This window comes from Ambystoma mexicanum, chromosome 3p (genome assembly GCF_040938575.1).
Source record: "Ambystoma mexicanum isolate Mex_15411 chromosome 3p, UKY_AmexF1_1, whole genome shotgun sequence".
NCBI classification, from domain to species: Eukaryota; Metazoa; Chordata; class Amphibia; order Caudata; family Ambystomatidae; genus Ambystoma; species Ambystoma mexicanum.
The window spans coordinates 941,826,592-941,851,163 of record NC_090925.1 but is presented as its reverse complement, the minus strand read 5'-3'; the positions used below and the strand labels follow the sequence as shown (position 1 = coordinate 941,851,163).

Below are 24,572 nucleotides of genomic sequence, written 5' to 3'. Positions count from 1 at the left end.
TGTTTTGAAATTGCCATACCAACTTGTGGCCTGTGTATGTTCATTGTGTCTTATTTTAGACATCCTGGAGATGTAAAATGGCAGTTCACGCCTTGGATCAAGCCTGTGTAACCTCTCCTCTTCCTTTCCAGGATGAGAAGGAGGTTAAAATGAAGGTTACATTATTTTCTGAGTTAAATGGAACTCAGACACAATCTTAGGTAAGAAGGTCGGATTCACCTTAAGGACCTTGTCCTTGAAGATTGTAGAAGGAGGTTTACACGACAAGGCCTGAAGTTCACTCAGTCTTCAGGCTGATCTAATGGCCACTAAAAGGATGGTAAAGTTAATAACCTTGAAGGGCAGGTATGGAGAGGCTCAAAAGGAGCACACTTTAGAAATCGCAACATCAAGTTGAGGTCCCAAGTTGGGACATGAAATGGGACTGGGGGAAAGAATTGTGTCACAAGAGGGATCTTGAAGATATTATAAGGTACTCACTGTAGTGACTAACGTACTCCCAGTCCTTAGGTCCATAGGTGAAAAGAAATTGGTTGCTAGTCTCGAATGGAATGTCCAATATGCACTCCTAGTCGTCCGGGTTGAATCTGGTAGTCCGCAGCCAGGCCCTCCTTCTCATGTCTGTGGCGACGCAGATGGCATGGCCCGAGTTGTCTATATGCGCCACTGTGGACTCCATCATGTCTTGAGCCACCATCTTTGCTTCTGCCAGCCCTGCCTTGAAGCAGCATGTCTGACTGTGCACCGAAGGTTCCGGAAAGAAGTTGGCTGTTTCCCACCAAAGCCTTTGGTTAACAAATGTGAGCATGGTGTCCGCATTAGACTGACGAAGGTGCAGTGAGGCGTTGGAATAGACCTTCTTTCCATATGTCTCCAAGATCTTCTTGCCTAGCAGAGCCGAGGCCTAGGTGGCCGAGGAAGACTGCGGATTAGAGTAGATAGAGGCTGTAGCAATCACCGAAGAGTGTGGTTGAGGGTGTGCCGATAGCAAGAGTGTAATCCCTCTCCGATTGCCTGTACTTGGCGTAGAGGTGCACATTGGTGGGCTGCGCCGAATGGGGTTTAAGCCAACCCTTTTTGGCCAAGGCGACAAACTCCTCCTGCATCAGAATCCCTGTTCTAGCCATGGGGCGTAGAGTGAAGACCTCCGCCAGGACCCTCGCCTCTGGTTGTTCGACCTCGGGTTGTGGAAGCCCAAAGTACTTGGCCAGTCCTGCGAGCCGTTCATGGAATGCCTTGGCAGAAGATGGAGTGTCGGGGTCCTCCTTCTCATCAGTGTCCGCCAGGGTGCCCTGCTGGTCTGGAGCAAGCAGGAGAGTAGTGGGCGCCAAAGGCTGAGGTATGTTGAACAGAGACAGAGGCTAATGTGGAGGCTTGTATGGAACCACCTGGGATGCTGGAGGCAGTGTCAAGGAGTTCCCCCCCTTCTCACCTGGGTCCGGTGTTTGCCGGTGTCTTTGATCGCTGCCTTCTTGCGAACGCTCCTGGTCTTGAGCAGTGCTCTCAAGTCTCGTCTGGTTCCAGGTTGCGTTTAGTTCCGGGAATGCGGAGTCCAGGAATCCAGGAATCCGGGAGTCTGGGAAAAGCTAGTAATGCTCGGAATCAGGACGGGGGAAAGGGTCAGGAGCAGGTAATAGTACTGGGACAAAGGAAACAATACCGCGAGCTACGAACACACGTCTGAGGCTATTCTGCAATAGCATTGAGAGGCGCGGAGCCGCGGAAGGCGTGGTCTATAAATAGATCACGCCGCGTTCAGCGCATGGAGCGAGCAAGGGCTTCAGCTCTGGACGGCCATGTTGGAAGTAGTACGGAATGTAAGCCCCATTGAGACAAGGACCAGGAGGTCCAAAAGGGGCGTGATCTGAAGTTCATGACAGCATGCCTCCTCCGAAGGCCTTTTCCTCCAGATTTGCCCGGGTGTATTAGGTGAAATCTTCTGAGCAACCGAGGAGCCTTGATATTTGAAACAGGTTCCCAGGTCCTTTCGCTAGGAGGGTATCCTTTCCACTCCACTAGGTATTGAAGATGGCCCCGCTTATTCCTGGAGTCACAAATCCGGGACACCTCATATTCCAGTTGGTTGTCAACCAGTAGAGGAGGAGGTCTACTGGATTTGTGAGAGGTTTGGATGTAGGGCTTCAATAGGGATGTGTGAAAAACTGGATGGATTCTTTTCCAGTAGTCAGGTAGCTTGATTCGATATGAGACAGGATTGATAATCTCCTTGATGGAAAATGGACCACAGTAGCGGGGAGCCAGCTTGTTTGGTCGCAAGTGTCGGGGAAGTAGTTTTGATGACAACCACACTCGGTCACCGACCGTATAGGAAGGACCTGGTCTTCTCTTGGAATCCGCATACCTCTTGGTCTGTAATCTGGCTTTCTCTAAGTGTTCTTTAACCTCCCGGTGAATGTTGATAAGAGTTTCGATCCAGGAGTCAACAGTAGGTACTGGGGTAGGGTAAGGAAGAACAGAGGGTAAAACCGATGGATGGAACCCCTGACTACATTAAAAAGGGCTGGTCTGTAGCGCTGAGTGTTCGGAGTTGTTGTAAGCAAATTCTGCAATGGGTATCAGGAGAGACCAGTCATCCTGGACCTTGGTGGCAAAACATCGGAGATATTGTTCCAGGGTCTGATTTGCACGTTCTGTGGCTCTGTTGGTTTGGGGGTGATATCCTGAAGAGAGGGCACGTTGGATTCTTAGAACCCGACAGAGGTGTTTCCAGAATTGTGAAATGTACTGGGGACCCCGGTCAGATATGATCTTGGAAGGAAGCCCATGTAGTCGGAATATGTATTCCAGAAATATTCCAGCTAGCTCTGAAGAGGAGGGTAGTTTCATCAGTGGCGTAAAATGGGCCATATGGGTAAACAGATCTATGGTGACCATGATGGTAGTATATCCTCGGGAAGTTGGTAACTCCACTATGAAGTCTGTAGCGATGATTTCCCATGGTTTAGAGGGTAGAGTGGGCTGCAGAAGAAGACCCGCCTGTCTCTTGTTATCATGTTTATTTTGGGCACAGGTCATACAAGCCTGGATGTATTGCTCTACGTCAGACTTCATTTTAGGCCACCAGAACTGTCTCTGTATAAAACAGAGGGTGTTGGTGATACCTCGGTGCCCGGAATGGAGTGTGTCATGACAAAGGTTTATTATTTTCTAATGCACCTTCTGTGTAGGAATGAGCAGTGCATTGTCCTTGAATAAGTAGCCTTCCTTGGCTCTTAATTTCCACTGGTTTCTTCTTGAAATGTCCTTCCATATTTCCGAGGATTGGGTTTGCGATCAGACTTCTTCCAGGAGATTAACTGCTTGGGCTACGAAGAACGTGGGAGAAAACACTTTAGGATATGCCTTATCTTCAGTGGTCACGTAGTCAGGACGGCGAGACAAGGCGTCAGCGATCAGGTTCTGTGATCCAGGGACATGAGTAATGTGGAACTGATACTGGGCAAAAAAGTAGGCCCAACGTGCATGACGACTGTTCCTGCACTCCAGTGACTGTAGAATCTGAAGGCTTCGATGATCAGTACGGACTTGGACAGGATGTCTGGCTCCCAGAAGTAGGTGTCGCCATTCAGTGAAGGCTTAGCAAATGGCTAACAGTTATTTTTCCAGGACGGAATAGTGTGTTTCACTCGGAGTTAAGGTTCTTGAAAGATAAGCAACAGGGTGTTCCAAGTCGTCCTCCATTTTCTGCTTCAACACTGCTCCTATAGCGTAATTAGAGACATCAGTTTCCATTAAAAAGGGTCGACTTGTATCGGGTTGAGCCAAAATAGGAGCTTGTGTAAATTCGGTCTTCAAACGCTGTAACGCAGTTTCTTGTAATGTTGACTAGACAAAAGGGGTATCCTTCTTTAGCAGAGCCACTATAGGTTGTACAATCTCGGAAAAGGTGGCTATGAACTTTCGGTAGAAATTGGCTAGTCCTAGGAAGGATTGGATTTGTTTCACGGACGTGGGAGTAGGCCATGCGTGAATGGCCTTTACTTTTGAAGGATCCATGCCAATCCCCTCTGGACTAAGGATAAATCCCAGATAGTGCACAGAGGTAACGTGAAACAAACATTTTTCAGGCTTGGCTAAGAGGTGATGTTCCCGGAGTCTTTGTAGAACTGCCTTTGCATGTCCTTCATGCTTCAGAGGGTCCTTGGAAAAAATCAATATGTGTAACGCTTACCTGTGAACTCTGCGGGGACGCCCTTGAAAACTCTCTGGAACTTCTGACAAGAAGCAATTTCTGTAGCAATGACAAGAGAACAAATTCCCTTCTTAACTACTGCTCTCTCTCTGAAAACCTCACACCATTTGGTGACTGAAGTAACAATAACGATAAAAGCTCACCTTAATGTTTAATTGTGAGCGCTCTCCATCCTGCGTCACGCAGGGGTGCATGTCCTGAAGAGTGGAGACGAAGGAGAGAACAAACAATAGGGCACTCTATAATAATATGACTGATGTGGAACCTAGCTGAAGGGGGATTATAACAAAATAACCAAATGGTGCCTAATATACGGAGCGGTTGGTAGCAGAAGTAATTTCTAACATGTATTAGCGATTGGAATGGAGAGTAAGGCTCGAATAATCACTATCTCACTAAATACCTAAACTAAATATAGAAAAGAAAAAAGGTCATGAATAAACTGAACAATGTGTGACAAGACCTAAGCAGAAGAAAACGTTATTCAAGGCGTGCGCGAAGCAACGATAATGCACACACTACGGGCAATGCAAATGAAAATGTAATTATTGAATAACCAAAAACCTCTGTGACAAATAGATACAACCTCACACGAGTGCCACCGAAAATCATCTAATAACACTCGAAACAGTACTTGCGTGAGGAACAGCAATTTTCAGTCAGGACCTCTGAGGAGGGACAAGGGGCGAGTGACATGAAAAATAAAATAACTGTAAACGGGACAGGGTGCTATACATGCGAGGGAAGAATTATAACAGATAAGGGCAAGACTTCGGAGACTAAGGAAAAGGCAAGGGGCTAAACCAGGAGGGGCTAAATGCTGTGACTGGAATTCTGTGACGACCGCGGTAAGCGTCCGTACTGCAGGGCAGTCAGCAACGCGAAGCGCGAGTACCCTCAGGAAACGACTACTTATAACAGAGATCGGTCAAAGACTACACTAGTAATGTTAGCTTTCTCAATGGCACAACCTGGCGGCCATTGAGGGAAATGAACTTCCATTACTTTCAGTATAAATCTGACTTAACAGCAGGACCTCTCAATACCTTTAACAAGGTTAAACCTAAGGACCCATAGACTTCATTTGGAAACTGGCTGGTGATCATGACAATATGTCGTCCAGATAGACAATGACGAAGAGAAACAACATGTCAGAGAACACCCTATCCATAAAACGTTGGAATACTGCTGGGGCTTTGGCTAGTCCAAAGGGCATGACCAGGTAGTTGTAGTGGCCAAAGGGTGTTCTAAAGGCGGTCTATCACTCGTCTCCTTCCCGGATACGGATCAAATGGTAGACACCCCTGAGATCCAATTTGGTGAATATTACTGCACCTCTCACGGCTTCCAGGATATCCGATATCAAGGGTAGTGGGTATCGGTGTTAGGAAAGATTTCGTAATTGTAGGTAATTTTCCTTCCATGTGGCAACCCCTAAACTTTTTGCTGTTGTTTTTCACCTTGTTCTTGACTTTGCCAGAGAAGTGCAGCCTTCTGCCGCACTCCTCTGGGCTTTCGCTCCTTTCTTACGGGGAAACTGACATGCCCTTAAGACAGTCAGTACAGGGGAACGCTGTTTCCCGTAGTTTCTTTTATCATGTTGCGGCTTTCGTGCAACATGACACAAGAGGGCACTGTAAGCTAAGTTACAGCTCTCTTGGGTCTCTAGCCTTCTACAGGCCCTAGATACTCGATTAGGATTGTATCTGATCGGTGTGTGTGATTCAGGGACAGGAATGGTGGCAGCGATCGTTTCTTGTGTTTTGAGCTCCTTTTGGCGTTCTAAGCGCGTTTCTCGCGCTTAACCCAAAATGGTGGCCTGTCTCCCAAAATGGCCAGACCACGAGGCTCCTTTGTCCTGTCCGCTGACCGTCTTGCTTCCTTCACCTTCCCCAGGTCGAGCCGACCCGGGGCCTTCCTTATTTGGGCATGTACTTTCTCGCGAAACACGGATGCTTTCGCAGGCTTCTACATGTCTTGTGTGTGCCTCCAGGATGTGGGCTGGGATGTCTGGTCCCAATACACATCCTGGGTGCCAAAGAGTCTAGGGTGGTGTGAATGCCTGGGACCACCGTGGTCCGTGATTGGTCCACGAATGGTGCGAATGTTGATGAGCGGATCTCCCATTGGGTCCCCTCCGTTTTGGCGCGAAGGGAACCGTGGATAAGAGGGGGCTGGAAACACCACTACCATGTCGATCTCCTGAGTTCTCACGAACGAAGGAATACAGGAGCCAAGTATCCCGCAACCAAGAGGCTGGACCGAGGAATCGCTGGTGACCCGCTGAAGGACTTCTCCTCTGCACTGCTGTCGCCTTGTGAAACCCTTTTCACCTTTGATCGAACCAGAAGGCCTGTACTGGTACTTCGACCCTTTGGAATAGCGGGAACAGCTATTCTCGGCTTCTTCACCATCTCCTGCCAGTAAGCCTTCGGAAGCGTCTCTGGGCCATCCAGCTGACTGACCAGCTTACACAGGAGTCTTGCTCTGTAACCGCCGCCAGGTTGTGTAGTATTTCGAGTCCTTGTCACTCTCACACGCTTCGTACACTTGGCGTTCCCAGGTCTGAAGTGAGTAGTGTACATTTGGCTCAGATACACGGCCGCTCAGTTGCCCTGCTGTGGTAACAAACTGTGCGGGTTTCTTCGATTGGGAAGTCTTTTTACTCAACACGACGAAGAGGCGTTCCCTGCTCTTCTGAACCTGCCAGCTACTGAAACGGACGCGAAGAAGCCTGGGTCTGCTTGCATCGGGGACCGGTGAGTAGCATAGCTAGGATCTGGTCGCCCTCCTGCAGGAGCCTATTGCTTTTCCCCGCTGTGTCAAACAGCACCCTTTTTCGTACTCGCGCTCTGCTTCTGCCCACTGTGGAGGCTGCGCTTGAGTCGCGGAACTTCTTCTTCTTTTGTGCTCTAAACTGAACTGCCTGATTTCCCTCGAAGAGCTTCTCCTTTTGCCCGTTGGCACCAGCGCGTGCAGGTACTTTTGAGCACAAGGCTCCACTCTTCGTAGGGCTCGGACTTCCATCTAGTTAGGTGCCTCTGAAGGTGAACTGGGTCTAAGCATTATTTCGCACTGCCTGTCTTCCTTCCCTTTTAGGTGGACTACCCATTTCGTGCATCTAACGCTTGAGACTGTCGTATTTGTATATATATTGTGTTGATATGGTATGTGTTGGTTTACTATCGTTATATTGTGATTTTCTCGCTACGGTCATTGTTTTAAAGGCCTTGAAATAAATGTGTATATATTTTTAATATAACAACTGTTTGGAGTAGTTTGTAAGTGATCTTGCTTTGTGTGCTCATTGCGGGCTTTCAGTCACCCTCACCCCTCTTGAGACCTAGTCTTGACCGCCGCGATCGCTACCTTGATTGGTCTGGCTCGTACCGAGGTTACCCTGTTCCAAGTAATTAGGTTGGCCTTCTGAACTTCTGCGCCACCAGGACAGAGTTCAGAAATCCGTCTTAACAAATTGGTGAACAGCGGTGGGATACGACTGAAGGTATCCAGTGTTGCGCACGAACTAAGGCATTTCAGGTTATTCCAACCAGGACACGTAGTGAATTGTTGTAGTATAACTTTAAAAAGGCCATAGTCTTATCTAACAGTATGGAAACAAATACCTTGTTAACTTTAAATGCTTCCAAATCAGAAACATTGAAAAAGATGTGTGCGGAGAGAGGTGTTTCCTCTCAAGGCACGAAATTGGAAATGATCCAAAGAATCGTGGCGTGGCAAGAAGCGCAGCTTGACGCTATAACTTCTGAGGACAGTGCGGAAGGAGGTGGGGCTGCTCTCACTGGTAGAACCGACGGTTCTGCCGCTGCACTGATCCATCGCGACCACGAGGACAGGGAGGACGAGATGTCTAATGTTTCCTCTGCCAGTGCTGATGGGGAGGCTATGCTTGAATTCAAGAAGCAAGAGCTGCGGTTTAGGCAGCAGGAGCTTGAATTCAGCATAGCCAAACTAAAAATCGAACAGGCAGAAAAACAAAAATACAGGGATCACCAGTTGGAACTGGCCAAGCTTCAGTTTGCAAATGGGTCCAAGGGTCCTGGACATGGGTCTGGGGCTTCCTCTCATCCACGGTTTCCGAAAGATCTGCTCAGTGTATATGAGGAAAGGAATGACATTATGGACTGGCTGAATGCGTTTCAGTATGCATGCGAAGTTCAACAAGTTGACAATGCTGATAAGATTGCCTGGTTACTCAGCAGACTGCCCCATTCTGGCTGTAGTGCCATTATGGAAATGTCGAAGGCTGAGCGAGCTGATTTCGCAATGTTAAAACAAACTCTCATTTTAAAGTTTGGGAAGACTCCGGCCCAATATTTGAAACGTTTCAGAGAGTATAAGAAAAAGGAAGGTGGTACTTGGGTATCTTATGTCACTGAATCCTTGAAAAACTTAACTGGCTGGGTCTAAGGTTATAAGGTTTCTACCTTCGAAGGCATGATAAATCTTGTCATGCTGGAACACATTTTTGCATCTTCTTCCCCGGAGCTTAAGCAGCATTTGGCCGATTCGAAGGAGATAGATCCTAAGAAGCTGGCCATTGCAGCAGACTTATGGGTGTCACATTGAGTGTCCCATAAGGACAAAACTCATCCTGGTAAGCAGGAGGAAGGGAAAAAGTCCAAAGATATGGAGGGTGGATCATCTGATAAATCTTCTTCTCATAAGGGCCACAAAAAGAAAAATAAGGGTAAGACACAAGAGAACTCACAGGGTAGTGGAGGTCAGCCTCCGAAACAGAACTCTGGTTACAATAAGCCTCCCTATGTAAACAGACCCAATGGATCTTGTTTTGCTTGTGGAGCAACTGACCACGTGAAGGGGGATCCCCGGTGTAAGGTTAGACCTTTGGGGGTCCACTCCGCTAATCTGGCCTTCTCCTCCTACGAGGAAGAAGAGATTACAGGAGCTTCCTTCTCCTCAGACTCATTTCCCAGAGGGATAGAGGCTGAGGTAGTTTTAGTTTCCCTGGGTTCCTGGGAGCCTAAAGTCGCAGAGGCTTATGCTAGGATTCCGGATAATACCAAGCACTACTTTAAAGACAGTGTGCTGATCAATGGAGTAGATACTCCAGCTCTTAGGGATAGTGGGTGCAGTCGCACTGTAGTGGATTCTACGTTGGTAGACTCAGAGGAAGTTGCTGGAGCTACTCTGATGCCCACTAAGTTGGCTGACGGCCCACTCCGTATGTTCCCAGTAATACCTGTAAAACTTACTTTAAATGGTACAGCAGTCAGGATTCCAGTGAGCATTCAGAGAAACGTCCCGGGAAAGGTCTTGTTAGGTAATGATCTCAGAGCTTTAGGGCTCGTAGGAGACACTGCCGAAAGACCCTACACACGGTCTCAAGCACGGGCAGCATTGGCCAAGACCAATACGCCGCCACAGCCGAAGGGGAAACCCAAGGCGAAAGGAGTCGACAAGTCAAGACGAGGGAAAGAGAATATTCCCCCGATCTCGCCTACCACTGCGGTGGAGGAAGTTGGTCAATCGCCCGGGCCTGACGAGGAGGTGGCGATGTATGAAGTATTTGACCCCAACGATCATCCTGAACTAAAAGACTTGTTAGTTGAAGGAGGTCCTGATAGGGACGAATTCAGTAAAGGCCAACGTGAGTGCCCATCTCTGGAAGGCCTAAGGAGACAGGCAAGCTCCCAGATTGAGGGTGAACCTCCTGGGACGCATAGGATTTATTGGGAAGGTGGACTCCTGTATAGTGAGCCCACAGAGTCTACAGAAGGAGACCATAGGAGGTTGGTGGTTCCCCTTGCTGTTAGGCCCTTCCTCCTGCAGTTGGCGCATGAAGTTCCCCTTGCTGGTCACCTTGGTATGAAGAGGACCAAGCAAAGGTTATCCATGCACTTCTACTGGCCCAAGATGGGGGTGCAAGTAGAAAGTCACTGCAGGAGTTGTGCCTCCTGCCAGTTGTCTGGTAAGGTTGGCGCAACAATCCAAGCTCCGTTGGTACCGCTCCCAGTTGTGGGGGTACCATTTGAAAGGGTAGGGATCGACATCGTTGATCCCCTTGACCCGCAAACATCCTCGGGCAATAGGTTTATCCTGGTGCTGGTCGACCATGCAACCAGATATCCTGAGGCCATCCCATTGAAAACTGTAACTGCCAAGTCAGTTGCAAAAGCTTTACTTGGCATATTTACTAGGGTTGGCTTCCCTAAAGAAGTTGTGTCGGATCGTGGCAGCAACTTTATGTCGAAGTATATGCAGGCTATGTGGAAAGAATGTGGGGACACCTACAAGTTCTCTTCTGCATACCACCCCCAGACCAATGGTCTGGTGGAACGTTTCAACTGAACGTTAAAAAGCATGATTGGGGCTCTGGAGGAACCTCAGAAGAAAATGGGATCTTCTTTTACCATGCTTACTGTTTGCCTACCGAGAGGTACCACAGGAGGGTGTTGGCTTCAGCCCCTTCGAACTTCTGTTCGGTCATCCCGTACGGGGACCCTTAGCCATCGTCAAAGAGGGATGGGAGATGCCCACTCCCCCTGTTACTACCAACGTAGTTGATTATGTGCTAGGGCTCAGAAAACGGATGGTACTTCTGATGGGCTTGGCTAGTGATAAATTGAAGGCAGGACAAGTGCTGGTGAAACATTGGTACGACCAGAAAGCTTCCCTCATCAACTTTACACCTGGTCAGCAAGTCCTGCTCATGAATCCCATAAGGCCTCGAGCTTTACAGGACAAATGGTCAGGCCCTTACACAGTGGTGGAGCCCCTGGGTGAGGTTAACTATTTAGTGGACCTTGGAAGGCATGGACAGGCTCCAAAAGTGTTTCACGTGAATAGGCTGAAGGCTTTCGTCCCAAGAGTCGAAATCGCAGCACTGCTACTGGCTTCAGATGTTGAGGAAGAAGAGTCGGAACCTCTCCCCGACCTGTTCCAAAGCGGTCCTTCAGATAGCTCCTTTGAGGGTGTCCGAGTGGCCCCTCACCTGACTTCTGATCAGCAGGCTGAGGTGAAAAGTTTGCTTAGGCAGTTTTCCCCCCTGTTTTCACAGTCGCCTGGTTTGACACCTTGGTGCAAACATAACATTGACACAGGAGACAGTGTACCTACCAAAAGTAGGGGATACAGGATGTCAGACAAAGTACGGTCTTATATTAAGACCGAGGTCAACAAGATGTTAGACCTTGGGGTGATTGAACCCTCTAGTAGTCCTTGGTCCAGCCCTGTGGTTTTGGTTCCAAAGGCAGGCACTTCTGAATTGAGGTTCTGTGTGGATTACAGGGCGCTGAATGCTGTCACCAAGACAGATGCACACCCCTTGCCTCGAACAGATGAGCTGGTGGATACTTTGGGTGCCTCCAAGTACCTCAGCACGTTTGACCTCACTGCTGGCTATTGGCAAATAGCTTTAGCAGAGCATGCCAAGGAGAAGACAGCATTTTCTACTCCAGACGGCCTTTACCAATTCCGGGTAATGCCGTTCGGGTTGAAGAATGCACCTGCCACTTTCCAGAGGCTTGTGAATCATGTGTAGAATGGGTTGGACGAATTCTGTCTTGCATATCTGGACGATATAGCAGTTTTCAGTGCCACCTGGGAAGACCATGTGAAACACCTCGGGATTGTAATCCAGGCTCTTCAGAAAGCACACTTGACCATAAAGGCTAGTAAATGCCAGATTGGACAAGGCTCAGTGGTTTACCTTGGATATGAAGTAGGTGGAGGGAGGATACAGCCTCTTCCCAGTAAAGTACAAGCAGTACAAGACTGGCCTACCCCCACTACGCAAACCCAAGTGAGAGCCTTCGTAGGACTCACGGGGTATTACCGCAATTTTGTGGCAGACTATGGCACCATAGCTGCCCCTCTGACTGCCCTCACAACTCCGAAGAAACCCAAGAAGGTAACTTGGACCGACGAGTGTGAGAAGGCCTTCAATGGCTTAAAAGACTCCTTGTGCCAGGCCCCTGTCCTCAGGGCCCCTGATTATCAAAGACCTTTTATCGTGCAGACGGACGCCTCTGACACTGGGATAGGAGCTGTACTATCGCAAGTAGATGAGAATGGTAAGGAACACCCTATTGGTTTTATTAGCCGCCAGCTTAAGGACAGAGAGCTCAGATGGTCCACGGTAGAGAAAGAATGTTTCTCTGTTGTGTGGGCCCTAAGGAAGCTGAGGCCCTACCTCTATGGGACCCACTTCACTGTGCAAACTGACCATAAGCCCTTAAAGTGGCTAATGAACATGAAGGGGGAGAATCCAAAGTTGCTTAGGTGTTCCATAAGTCTACAAGGCTTCGACTTCACTATTGAGCATAGGCCAGGTGTCCAACATAGCAATGCTGATGGGTTGTCCAGAATGTTTAACCGACCTGAACAAGAGACTCATCCAGGGGTGGATTAGTTCCCCCTGTCCATAGTCTGGGAGGGGCGAGTGTTAGGAAAGATTTCGTAATTGTAGGTAATTTTCCTTCCATGTGGCAACCCCTAAACTTTTTGCTGTTTTTCACCTTGTTCTTAACTTTGCCAGAGAAGTGCAGCCTTCTGCCGCACTCCTCTGGGCTTTAGCTCCTTTCTTACGGGGAAACTGACATGCCCTTAAGACAGTCAGTACCGGGGAACGCTGTTTCCCGTAGTTTCTTTTATCATGTTGCGGCTTTCGTGCAACATGACACAAGAGGGCACTGTAAGCTAAGTTACAGCTCTCTTGGGTCTCTAGCCTTCTACAGGCCCTAGATACTCGTTTATGATTGTATCTGATCGGTGTAAGTGATTCAGGGACAGGAATGGTGGCAGCGATCGTTTCTTGTGTTTTGAGCTCCTTTTGGCGTTCTAAGTGCGTTTCTCGCGCTTAACCCAAAATGGTGGCCTGGCTCCCAAAATGGCCAGACCACGAGGCTCCTTTGTCCTGTCCGCTGACCGTCTTGCTCCCTTCACCTTCCCCAGGTCGAGCCGACCCGGGGCCTTCCTTATTTGGGCATGTACTTTCCCGCAAAACACGGATGCTTTCGCGGGCTTCTACATGTCTTGTGTGTGCCTCCAGGATGTGGGCTGGGATGTCTGGTCCCAATACACATCCTGGGTGCCAGAGAGTCTAGGGTGGTGTGAATGCCTGGGACCACCGTGGTCCGTGATTGTTCCACGAATGGTGTGAGTGTTGATGAGCGGATCTCCCATTGGGTCCCCTCCGTTTTGGCGCGAAGGGAACCGTGGATAAGAGGGGGCTGGAAACACCACTACCATGTCGATCTCCTGAGTTCTCACGAACGAAGGAATACAGGAGCCAAGTATCCTGCAACCAAGAGGCTGGACCGAGGAATCGCTGGTGACCCGCTGAAGGACTTCTCCTCTGCACTGCTGTCGCCTTGTGAAACCCTTTTCACCTTTGATCGAACCAGAAGGCCTGTACTAGTACTTCGACCCTTTGGAATAGCGGGAACAGCTATTCTCGGCATCTTCACCATCTCCTGCCAGTAAGCCTTCGGAAGCGTCTCTGGGCCATCCAGCTGACTGACCAGCTTACACAGGAGGCTTGCTCTGTAACCGCCGCCAGGTTGTGTAGTATTTCGAGTCCTTGTCACTCTCACACGCTTCGTACACTTGGCGTTCCCAGGTCTGAAGTGAGTAGTGTACATTTGGCTCAGATACACACGGCCGCTCCGTTGCCCTGCTGTGGTAACAAACTGTGCGGGTTTCTTCGATTGGGACGTCTTTTTACTCAACACGACGACAAGGCGTTCCCTGCTCTTCTGAACCTGCCAACTACTGAAACGGACGCGGAGAAGCCTGGGTCTGCTTGCATCGGGGACCGGTGAGTAGCATAGCTAGGATCTGGTCACCCTCCTGCAGGAGCCCATTGCTTTTCCCCGCTGTGTCAAACGGCACCCTTTTTCGTACTCGCGCTCTGCTTCTGCCCACTGTGGATGCTGCGCTTGAGTCGCGGAACTTGTTCTTCTTCTTTTGTGCTCTAAACTGAACTGCCTGATTTCCCTCGAAGAGCTTCTCCTTTTGCCCGTTGGCACCAGCGCGTGCAGGTACTTTTGAGCACAAGGCTCCACTCTTCGCAGGGCTCGGACTTCCATCTAGTTAGGTGCCTCTGAAGGTGAACTGGGTCTAAGCATTATTTCGCACTGCCTGTCTTCCTTCCCTTTTAGGTGGACTACCCATTTCGTGCATCTAACGCTTGAGACTGTCGTATTCGTATATATATTGTGTTGATATGGTATGTGTTGGTTTACTATCGTTATATTGTGATTTTCTCGCTACGGTCATTGTTTTAAAGGCATTGAAATAAATGTGTATATATTTTTAATATAACAACTGTTTGGAGTAGTTTGTAAGTGATCTTGCTTTGTGTGCTCATTGCGGGCTTTCAGTCACCCTCACCCCTCTTGAGACCTAGTCTTGACCGCCGCGATCGCTACCTTGATTGGTCTGGCTCGTCCGGAGGTTACCCTGTTCCAAGTAATTAGGTTGGCCTTCTGAACTTCTGCGCCACCAGGACAGAGTTCAGAAATCCGTCTTAACAATCGGTCCTTAAGAGCGCTTTGATATAGGCCACGATAATCGAGGCAAGGTCTAAGTTCCTGGGTGTCTTTCTTAGGTACAAAGAACAATGATGCGTCTGCTGGTGACTTTGAAGGTCTTATGATACCGTTTTCAAGGTTTGCATCCAGATATTCTTTGAGGACCTTTTTCTCAGGTTCGGAAAGGATAAACATCCTACCGAAAAGGATCACTGCCAAGGGTTCCGTTTCAACTGCGCAGTCTTCGGGTCTGTGTGGAGGTAAGGCCTGGACGATGGCAGTTGAAAAGACATTGGCGAATCCTTGGTAGGCTTCCGGAACCTGTATTATATTGGAAACCATGAGTGGAGTTTCTTGCTCCTTAGGTGGTTCCTCATGGGGTGTTAAAGGAAGTTCCAGGGATAGACAATGAGACATACAAAACTCAGAGCCTAGGAATAGTGATCCTGCTGTCCAGTTTATATACGGATTGTGTTTTTGTAACCAGGGCATACCCAATATCATGGGGTAGTGGGCGGAATTAAATGATATCGAATCCGATTAGCTCTTGATGGTGGTTTATTGAAAGCTGGATTTCCTTGGTCTGTAGGCTTATGGGCCCTGAACTGAGGGGTTGTTATCTGTATAGCGATTAGATATTTGAAGAGGAATGCACTAACCTGCACATCCAGCGGTAACCAGGAAAGGCAAAGGTACTGATGATTGTGAAGGCTTCCCTTTAAGCCCAATCCTCCTCACCCGGATTGAACAACCAGGAGCAGGAAGGACTGTGCCCCCAGGGAAACCCTCTATGGGAAAGAAACCCTGCGCTGCACTGAAGACTCAGGTTCTGGGCTGGGTTCAATGTCCTGGAATCTTGCGGGAACTGTGATGCAGAGGTACGAGTTCGGAAGGATGGGTTCTGTAGAAATGAGAAAGAGCTGATGAGAGAGGTAAAGGTCGGAGAAAGAGAGTTCCCCAGAATCCCTGCGCCTACCTACATCTGCCTTGAATGTTATAGTGCAGACAAATTGCACTTCAGGAACTCGGAAGACGGGAGAGATGGAAGGAACACTCCTGGAAGGTAGGGAAGAGGAGGAAGGTTAGTAGAATGACGGGGTTAGGAAAAGAGGAGAGGAAAGGTTCTTAAAGTAAATACCATAGAATGAAAGTGCTTCGGCTGAATGCGGATACACGGCAGGAGGTCTTGGCAGTTGAAGTCAAAGAATCCCTGAATTCTGGAAGAGTAAATACTAAAGCACACAAGAGGGAAAGGATTAGCAATATGACACAAGTCTGAGAATAAAGATCCCTAGAAGGCGATCACTTACGAAGCGTCTGGGCTAAAGGAGTAGCGACGCGCAGAGGCAAATTGCTCGGTTCCTTATATCCGGTCACATGACCCGCTGGCGACGTCTTAGAAGAGCGTGAAACAACTAGACCGGCACTCACCGGATAGCAAGAAAGATACGTCACCATGCTGGGAGAATTCACGAATGCCGAACGGCACGTCCTGCCACGATGCCTCAAAGACCAACGTTTATAGCAGGTTGTAACAGAATGCCCCCTCCGCAAAGGCAGGGAACCCGGCTTTCCGGGATGCAGTCGGAAGAACTTGCGAACCAAAAAAGGGGGGCATGAACCCCCGTTGCTGGTTCGCAGGACCTCTCAGCTGGAGAAAAACCCTTCCAATCAATCAAGAATTGAAGACGCCCCCTGTAGTAACGGGAATCACAAATAGCAGCTACCTCAAATTCAGGTCCCGTAGCAGTAGATACCGGGGGAGGACGAAAATCAGGGGAGCGTAGAAAACGATCAGACACTTCCAACTTAATCTGGGAGAGGTGAAACACAGGATGAATCTGAGACCAAGAAGGAGGCAGTGAGAGTCTGAGTGCTGCTGTACCCACCAGAGATACCACCCTGAAGGGACCAAAGAACCGGGGAGACAGCTTAGAAGGAACCAAATGGCGAGGAAGAAACCTAGAAGATAGCCATACATTGTCGCCAATCGATATCTTGGGAGCTGGCCTTCGATGGCGATCCGCAATCTCCTTGGCCCGATCCTGAGCCGAGCGAAGAGCCCTTTGGGCAACAAGATGACCCTGTTCAATGTCTGCAACAAGCTGGTCCACTCCTGGACAATGGGAAGGAGTGGGTGAAATGGTCGGAATGTAAGCTGGATGGTAACCATAAGTGCAATAGAAAGGGCTGGCTTTCAACGCTGAATGCTTGGCTTTATTATAAGCGAATTCCGCCAATGGCAAGAGTTCAACCCAGTCGTCTTGGGCCGCCGATACGAAACAACGTAAATAGCATTCCAGCGTTTGATTTAAGCGTTCTGTTTGCCCGTTAGTCTGTGGGTGATACCCTGAGCTCAGGGCCCTTCTGATTCCCAAAAAAGAACACAACTTCTGCCAAAAAAGGGAAATGTACTGGGGTCCTCGGTCCGACACGATCGTGTCTGGGACTCCATGACGTGAGAAGATATCAGAAATGAAGACTCTGGCCATCTGGTCTGCAGTAGGAAGTTTAGACAATGGGGTGAAGTGAGCCATCTTAGTGAAATAGTCTATCGTAACCATAATCACAGAGTGATGAGAGGACTGGGGAAGATCCACTATGAAATCCGTAGAAATCTGCTGCCAGGGTCTTTCGGGGATAGGCATTCGGGTAAGTATCCCAACGGAGGCTGTCTAGGTGATTTGGACTGCAGACAGGTAACACACGCAGAAACATAGTCATGCACATCTGAGAGAAGGTCAGGCCACCAGAAATGGTGTTGGACAAGATCTAATGTGGACTGATATCCACGATGACCAGCTGCTTTAGAATCATGGCACATATATAATACCTCCTTCTGAAGGGTGGTGGAAGGTACTAGCACTTGCTCCTTATGAAAGAAGTTTCCATTGCTCCTTGTTAAGTGGTATCTCCACTCAAGATCTTCACAGGATTGAAGATGTAGAATGGTGTCCTGCTTAAGGGCCTGGATAAAATCAGATAGAACCGAAATGAATCGAGCCCTGGGAAACAGACTTTCTGGGCAAAACCTAGCCGTAGGATGGTCCTTCCGAGATAGAGCGTCTGCTCTAAGATTTTGGCTTCCTGGTAAGAAGGTGAATTTGATACGATAGGGGAGGAAGAAATGTGCCCATCGTGCTTGACGACTATTAGTAGTCTGGGCCTGTTGAAGCACTTTCAGGTTTTGATGGTCAGTACGGACTTCCACAGGGAATGGAGACCCCAATAACAAATGCCTCCACTCCTCAAATGATCTCTTGATGGCCAGTAGTTCTTTTTCCAGTACTGAGTAGTTTACTTCTGATGGATTAAAGGTCTTGGATAAATAGGCAACTGGTAACTCCACCCCTTGGCTGGACTTCTGCAGGAGGACTGCTCCCAAAGCGTAGTGAGAGGCGTCAGTCTCTAGAATAAATTGCTTGGACTGGTCAGGGGTAGACAGTATCGGGGCAGAGGAAAACAATCCTTTCAGTTTATCAAAGGCCTCTTCTGTCTTTGAATCCCAAGAAAAAGGTACATATTTTTTCAACAATCTTGTGATGGGAAGAATGATGTTGGAAAAACATGGGATGAATTTACAATAGAAATTTGCGAAGCCCAAAAACCGTTGTATCTACTTTATGTTGGAAGGAGATGGCCATTCCAAAACGGCCGATACCTTTCTGGGGTCCATCGAAACTCCCTGAGCCGATAGCACGAACCCCAGATAATTAACTTGGGTCTTGTGGAATTCACATTTCTTCGCTTTGCAATACAAATGGTTAGCTTGAAGCCGGTCTAGGACTTCCTCCACATGTCGGGTGTGATCCGTTTCATTTGCTGAGAAAACCAATATGTCGTCCAAATATACAATCACCTAGTGCAGTAAGATGTCCGCAAACAAATGGTCCATGAATCTTTGGAATATGGCTGGGGCATTTGAGAGCCCAAAAGGCATTACCTGATACTCATAATGCCCAAAGGGTGTTCGGAAGGCTGTCTTCCATTCATCTCCGGGAGCGATGCGGATGAGATGGTAAGCCCCTCGGAGATCCAGCTTTGTGTAAATGGAAGCCCCTTGCACTGCTTCAAGGATGTCTGGAATTAGAGGCATAGGATATTTGTCTGGTACAGTGATTCTATTGAGGCCTCTATAGTCGATACAAGGCCAGAGCTCCTCAGTATCTTTCTTTGGAATAAAGAACAGAGATGCCCCTGCCGAGGAGGTGGATTCAGTAATTAGGCCGTTTTGTAAGTTGGTATGAAGGTACTCCTTGAGAGCCTCTTTCTCTCGCTGGGACAAAACATACATTCTTCCAAATGGAACTGGTTGATCGGGAAGCAACTCAATATGACAGTCATCTCTCCGAAAATACCGATAGGTATTTCTGATAGCATACAGGGACGTTTCCTAACTGAGAAATCGTTGTGATCGGAGTGTGACTGGGCTCCTGTTGAGGGATATGAAGTCCCACAGATTCATGGGAGAGGCAGTGAGTCACACAAAAGTCTGACCCCAGAAATAGAGTACCAGCGGACCAATTAATAAACGGATTGTGTAACCGCAACCAGGGCAAGCCTAGTATGATGGGAAAATCTGCTGCCTTGATCAAATCAAAGGTAAGGGTTTCCTTATGAGACGCTATTAAACAAGTTAAGGGTTTAGTTTGCTCCCGAATAGGCCCAGAGCTTAAAGGGCTCCCATCCACCCCTTGAATGGGCATAATGCAGGTTTTAGCGATCCGGGCAATTCCTTTGCTTTCGGCCCATTTATCATCAATGAAATTTCCCGCGGCCCCGCAATCCACTAAAGCTTGGACCCTCTGAATTACTTGGTCTTGGAACATCAGAGTCATTGACACCACCACCATAGTAAGATCTTGTGATTGGGACGTGTGTGCAACATCTATCTGGGTTGAGGCACCTCTTTCTTTTTTCCCAGCCGTGGTTCCTCCTACGACTGGGATTTGGAGTTTCCCGAGGCTGGTGCTCCTGTTCTGCGGGGCGGTACAGTCGGACAATCTCGTAACACATGAGTGGAGGAACCACAATACATGCATAGACCTAATGTTTTACGTCGTTCCTTTTCACTCAACGACAATGGACCTCGGGCTGTGCCAATCTGCATTGGCTCTTCTATCTGTGGGGTCTTGCTAAGTGGATGGTAGAGCTTGGATCGTGGACGAAACCCCTTTCCTTTCTTTCTTTCAGCTAATCTCTCATGGAGACGATAGTCCATCTGCATGGTGATAGTGATCATGTAGGCTTAATAGGCAGGACGGGGAAATCTGGACACTTCATCCTTTAGTGTTGAGACTTGAGTGTCGTGTAGGCAGAAGAGGCCTCCGTCCTCAAATGCCGCACAGAGAAAACTTAAAGCCACTCTCTGTGCAGCCGTTGAGGCCACAGGCGAAGATGTTCAAGTCCGGGACCGCGAACCTCTGGGACCACAGGCTGCTGCAAGAAAATGCGGATTAAGTCCCAAGCAAGAAACAGTAACCACAGTGTTTAAGAAAAACGGAAAGGTCTTACCAATCAGGGTCAAGGAAGAGGTAGTGAACCTAGTGGAGAGGTCCGGGACCCACGTGGACGGAGGTACTCCAAGAGGAGTAATTCTCAGTAGTTCACCTGTTAGCAGGAGCTGTGGAGCTGTGAGGCAAGAAGTCCAAAGAGTCAAGGTACAAGAGGGTGATCCAGGAGGCAGTCCAATAACAGTCCGTGGTCGAGAGCCGTGTATCACTGTGCAAACGAATCCAAAGGGGCAAATCCAAGAAGAGTCCAGTAAAGCAAGCCAGGTCGATTCCGTGAGTGATCCAAAGGTGATTCAAGGTTCGTAACGCCAAACAGAACGCAGAGCACAGCTGTGAAGCAACGAGTACCCGGGTTTCCGAGTTTAAGTACTCGCGCTTCCGGTCACATGATGCGCGGCTGGGTCACGTGATCAGGCAAGAGCATCACGTGACCTTACAGTCCCACGACGCGGAAGCTCAGGGCTAGCCCTTCGCGATCCTAGGCGCCAAGGCAATTGCCAATGTAGGAACGGCCGTAACTTGACAGCCGCCCTGTTACGGACCAGGCGCGGGTGCGATCGCAAGATGTGTGAGAGTCCACGTGAGTCCCGGGGAAGAGAGGGAAGGGCGAGACGGGGGATGGGGGAGTGCCTTGGGGACCACATGCTGAGGGATCGTGACATTTAGCTCCTCAGAGAGTCCTCTTCGGAATAGCGTTAGAAGAGTGTCGTCCGTCCAATTAATTTCAGAGTATAACCGTTTAAACAAGGTAATGTAGGCCAGGAGATCCTCTTTCCCTTGCCTAAGATCAAGGAGTTTCTCCTGGGAGGCCACTGATAGCTCTTGCCTGTTAAACATGGACTTAAGGCTGTTAGTAAAGGCTGGATACGAATCCAGAATCGCATTTCCCGAGGTAACTAAAGGGGTTGCCCATGCTAATGCAGGGCCGGTAAATTGAGAAATCAAAAAACCCACTTTATCCTTATCAGTAGGGACATATCTTGGTTTGAATGTAAACTGTACAGTGCAACTGTCCAAAAACTCTTAACTTATGAGGACTTCCATCAAATTTGCCCGAGGGCAGAGAAACTGAGGGTTCTCAGGGGCTACTCGAGCTATTTGTAGGCGGAGCTGCGCAATATCTTGCTTGACACTTGCCAGTTCCATAGACATGGACTGCATGGCGGCCATGAGTTGTTGCATTTGCTGTTCCATGGTCACTTGCCAGAAGTACAAAAAAGTTTTTTATGGCGTCGCTACCTATCTGTTATCTGTATAGCGATTAGATATTTAAAGAGGAATGCACCAACCTTCACATCCAGCGGTAACCAGGAAAGGCAAAGGTACTGATGATTATGAAGGCTTCCCTTTAAGCCCAATCCTCCTCACCCGGATTGGACAACCAGGAGCAGGAAGCACTGTGCCCCCAGGGAAACCCTCTATGGGAAAAAAAACCTGCGCGGCACTGAAGACTCTGGTTCTGGGCTGGGTTCAATGTCCTGGAATCTTGCGGGAACTGTGATGCAGAGGTACGAGTTCGGAAGGATGGGTTCTGTAGAAATGAGAAAGAGCTGATGAGAGAGGTAAAGGTCGGAGAAAGAGTTCCCCAGAATCCCTGCGCCTACCTTTATCTGCCTTGAATGTTATAGTGCAGAAAATTGCACTTCAGGAACTCGGAAGACGGGAGAGATGGAAGGAACACTCCTGGAAGGTAGGGAAGAGGAGGAAGGTTAGTAGAATGACGGGGTTAGGAAAAGAGGAGAGGAAAGGTTCTTAAAGTAAATACCATAGAATGAAAGTGCTTGGGCTGAATGCGGATAGAGGTCCGAAGATACACGGCAGGAGGTCTTGGCAGTTGAAGTCAAAGAATCCCTGAATTCTGGAAGAGTAAATACTAAAGCACACAAGAGGGAAAGGATTAGCAATATGACACAAGTCTGAGAGTAAAGATCCCTAGAGGGCGATCACTTACGAAGCGTCTGGGCTAAAGGAGTAGCGACGCGCAGAGGCAAAGCGCTCGGTTCCTTATATCCGGTCACATGACCCGCTGGCGACGTCTTAGAAGTGTGTGAAACAACTAGACCGGCACTCACAGGATAGCAAGAAAGATACGTCACCATGCTGGGGGAATTCACGAATGCCGAACGGCACGTCCTGCCGCGATGCCTCAAAGACCAACGTTTTTAGCAAGTTGTAACAGGGGTCTTCCATCGATGGCTTCCACAGGCTGCATGGTGCTTCGTGCTTCATATGGGATTTGATGACTTACAACCCCTTCCTGATCTATGAAGATTCCCATAGCTCCACAGTCAACCAAGGCCAGAATGGGGCAGATCTTATTCTTCGAGGGTGAAAGAAATGCCTGGAGAATGACCAGTTTGTTTTGTCCAGGAGAGTTCAAAGATGGAAATGATGTGGAGCAAACATCTCTCTCCCGAATCTCTGCTCCATTTAAGATCGGGAGCTGGCGTTTCCCGAACGCTGAGGAGGTGCCAGACCAAATGTTTGTCTGAAGCACAATGCATACACAAAACCATATGAATCCTTCTCAACCTTTCTTGAGGTGATATGGGTCCACGAAAGGCTCCAATTTGCATGGGTTCTGGGTCTGGGCTTGGGTTTTCGTCCGTTCTGGCTGTGCTCTCAAAGGACATCTTGGGTGGGTTTCCCCTGGATTTCTTCTTTTCAGCCTTCCTTTCCTGGATGTTAAAGTCTATTTGCAAGGCCAGGTCCATTAGTGCTTGGAATGAATTTGGTCGAGCCACCCTGGCCAGTTCATCCTTGATCTCATCGTTCAGGCCTCTCCTGAACAGGGTAAAACTAGCCTCAGAGGCCCAGTCTGCTTCCTTAGCCAATTGTTTAAATCTGGTCACATAAGTGAGCATATTTTGGGAGCCCTGTTGAAAGTCCAGCAAGCGTTCTTGGGCAGTATAGACCTGCTCTGGACGGTCAAACATGCCTTTAAGGGCCTGTATGAACCCATCATAGTCATCTAGGAGGGAATCGCCGGAGTTAACAAGGGGTGTTGCCCAAGTTAAGGCGTTGCCGGAAAGGTGGGATATGATGAAACCCACCTTAGCCCTAGGAGTCGAGAAATAATAAGGCTTAAAGGTAAAGTGGACCAGGCATGAATCCAGGAATCCGCAAAGTGTTTTTGCCGAACCATCATACTTGTCAACAATACCGCCCAACAGGGCACCCTCCTTTGTAGCAGAATCCCGGGATAAGACCAATTGTTTGAGCGCAGCGTTTTCCGCCTTAAGATTTTGGACCTCGGTTGATAATTCTTGCATGCGTCGCATTAAGTCCTGCACGGCGGCTTCCATCTCGTTTTTAGGTTCGATCAAACTGTCAAGGAGTACCCCGCCTTCTCACCTGGGTCCGGTGTTTGCCGGTGTCTTCGATCGCTGCCTTCTTGCGAACGCTCCTGGTCTTGAGCAGTGCTGCTCGAGTCTCGTCTGGTTCCAGGTTGCGTTTAGTTCCGGGAACGCGGAGTCCAGGAATCCGGGAGTCTGGGAAAAGCTAGTAATGCTCGGAATCAGGAAGGGGGAAAGTGTCAGGAGCGGGTAATAGAACTGGGACAAAGGAAACAATACCGCGAGCTACGAACACATGTCTGTGGCTACTCTGCAATAGCATTGAGACGCGCAGAGCCGCGGAAGGCGTGGTCTATAAATAGATCACGCTGCGTTCAGCGCATGGAGCGAGCAAGGGCTTCAGCTCTGGACAGCCATGTTGGAAGTAGTACAGAACGTAAGCCCTGTTGAGACGAGGACCAGGAGGTCCAAAAGGGGTGTGATCTGAAGTTCATGACAGGCAGAGGTGCCAGCACCGTGGGGCCCGGCGTGGGCAGGTGGGGCTGCGAGGATGCCTGAGGGGCTGGAGCCATAGGAGGAAAGACTGTGGGCACTATTGGCGGGATTGGAGGTAGCATGTCCCTGATCACTTGCCGAAGGATGGCTCCCATCTGAGGGCATCTCATAAACGTGAGCAATTTAAAAAAAAACCTGTACTCACCGGCCGGTGCGGCGCGAGGTGGTGCAGGAGTAGGAGCATGGTTTGCGAGGTGGTGCCGGAGGACTGAGTACCTGATTAAACTAAAAGACAAAAGAGTACATGGAATTACAAGGCCAAAGCCAAACACAGGAGCGCTGGTGAAAGCGGTCTATTCCCGTCGACATGTAAAAAAGGACTGGGGAGTGGCGCCGGTGGGCAAAGCCAGGGGAGCGCATGCTCCCGGGGCCGCGCCCTCACATTTAATGGGAAGGATTTTTCTTGTGAAACAGGTTCCGTCTCCCGTGCCTAGCAAGGGACGCCCATACAGTATGGAGGAAAGGGGACAGGACGTAG

General features: G+C 48.9%; 1 protein-coding gene across 3 annotated transcripts in view; it reads right to left on the bottom strand.

Annotated features, from left to right (window-relative positions):
• PHF20 (PHD finger protein 20) overlaps positions 1-24,572 on the bottom strand; it is a 2,392,123-nt gene that overhangs the window by 1,393,752 nt on the left and 973,799 nt on the right. The window lies entirely within an intron of this gene.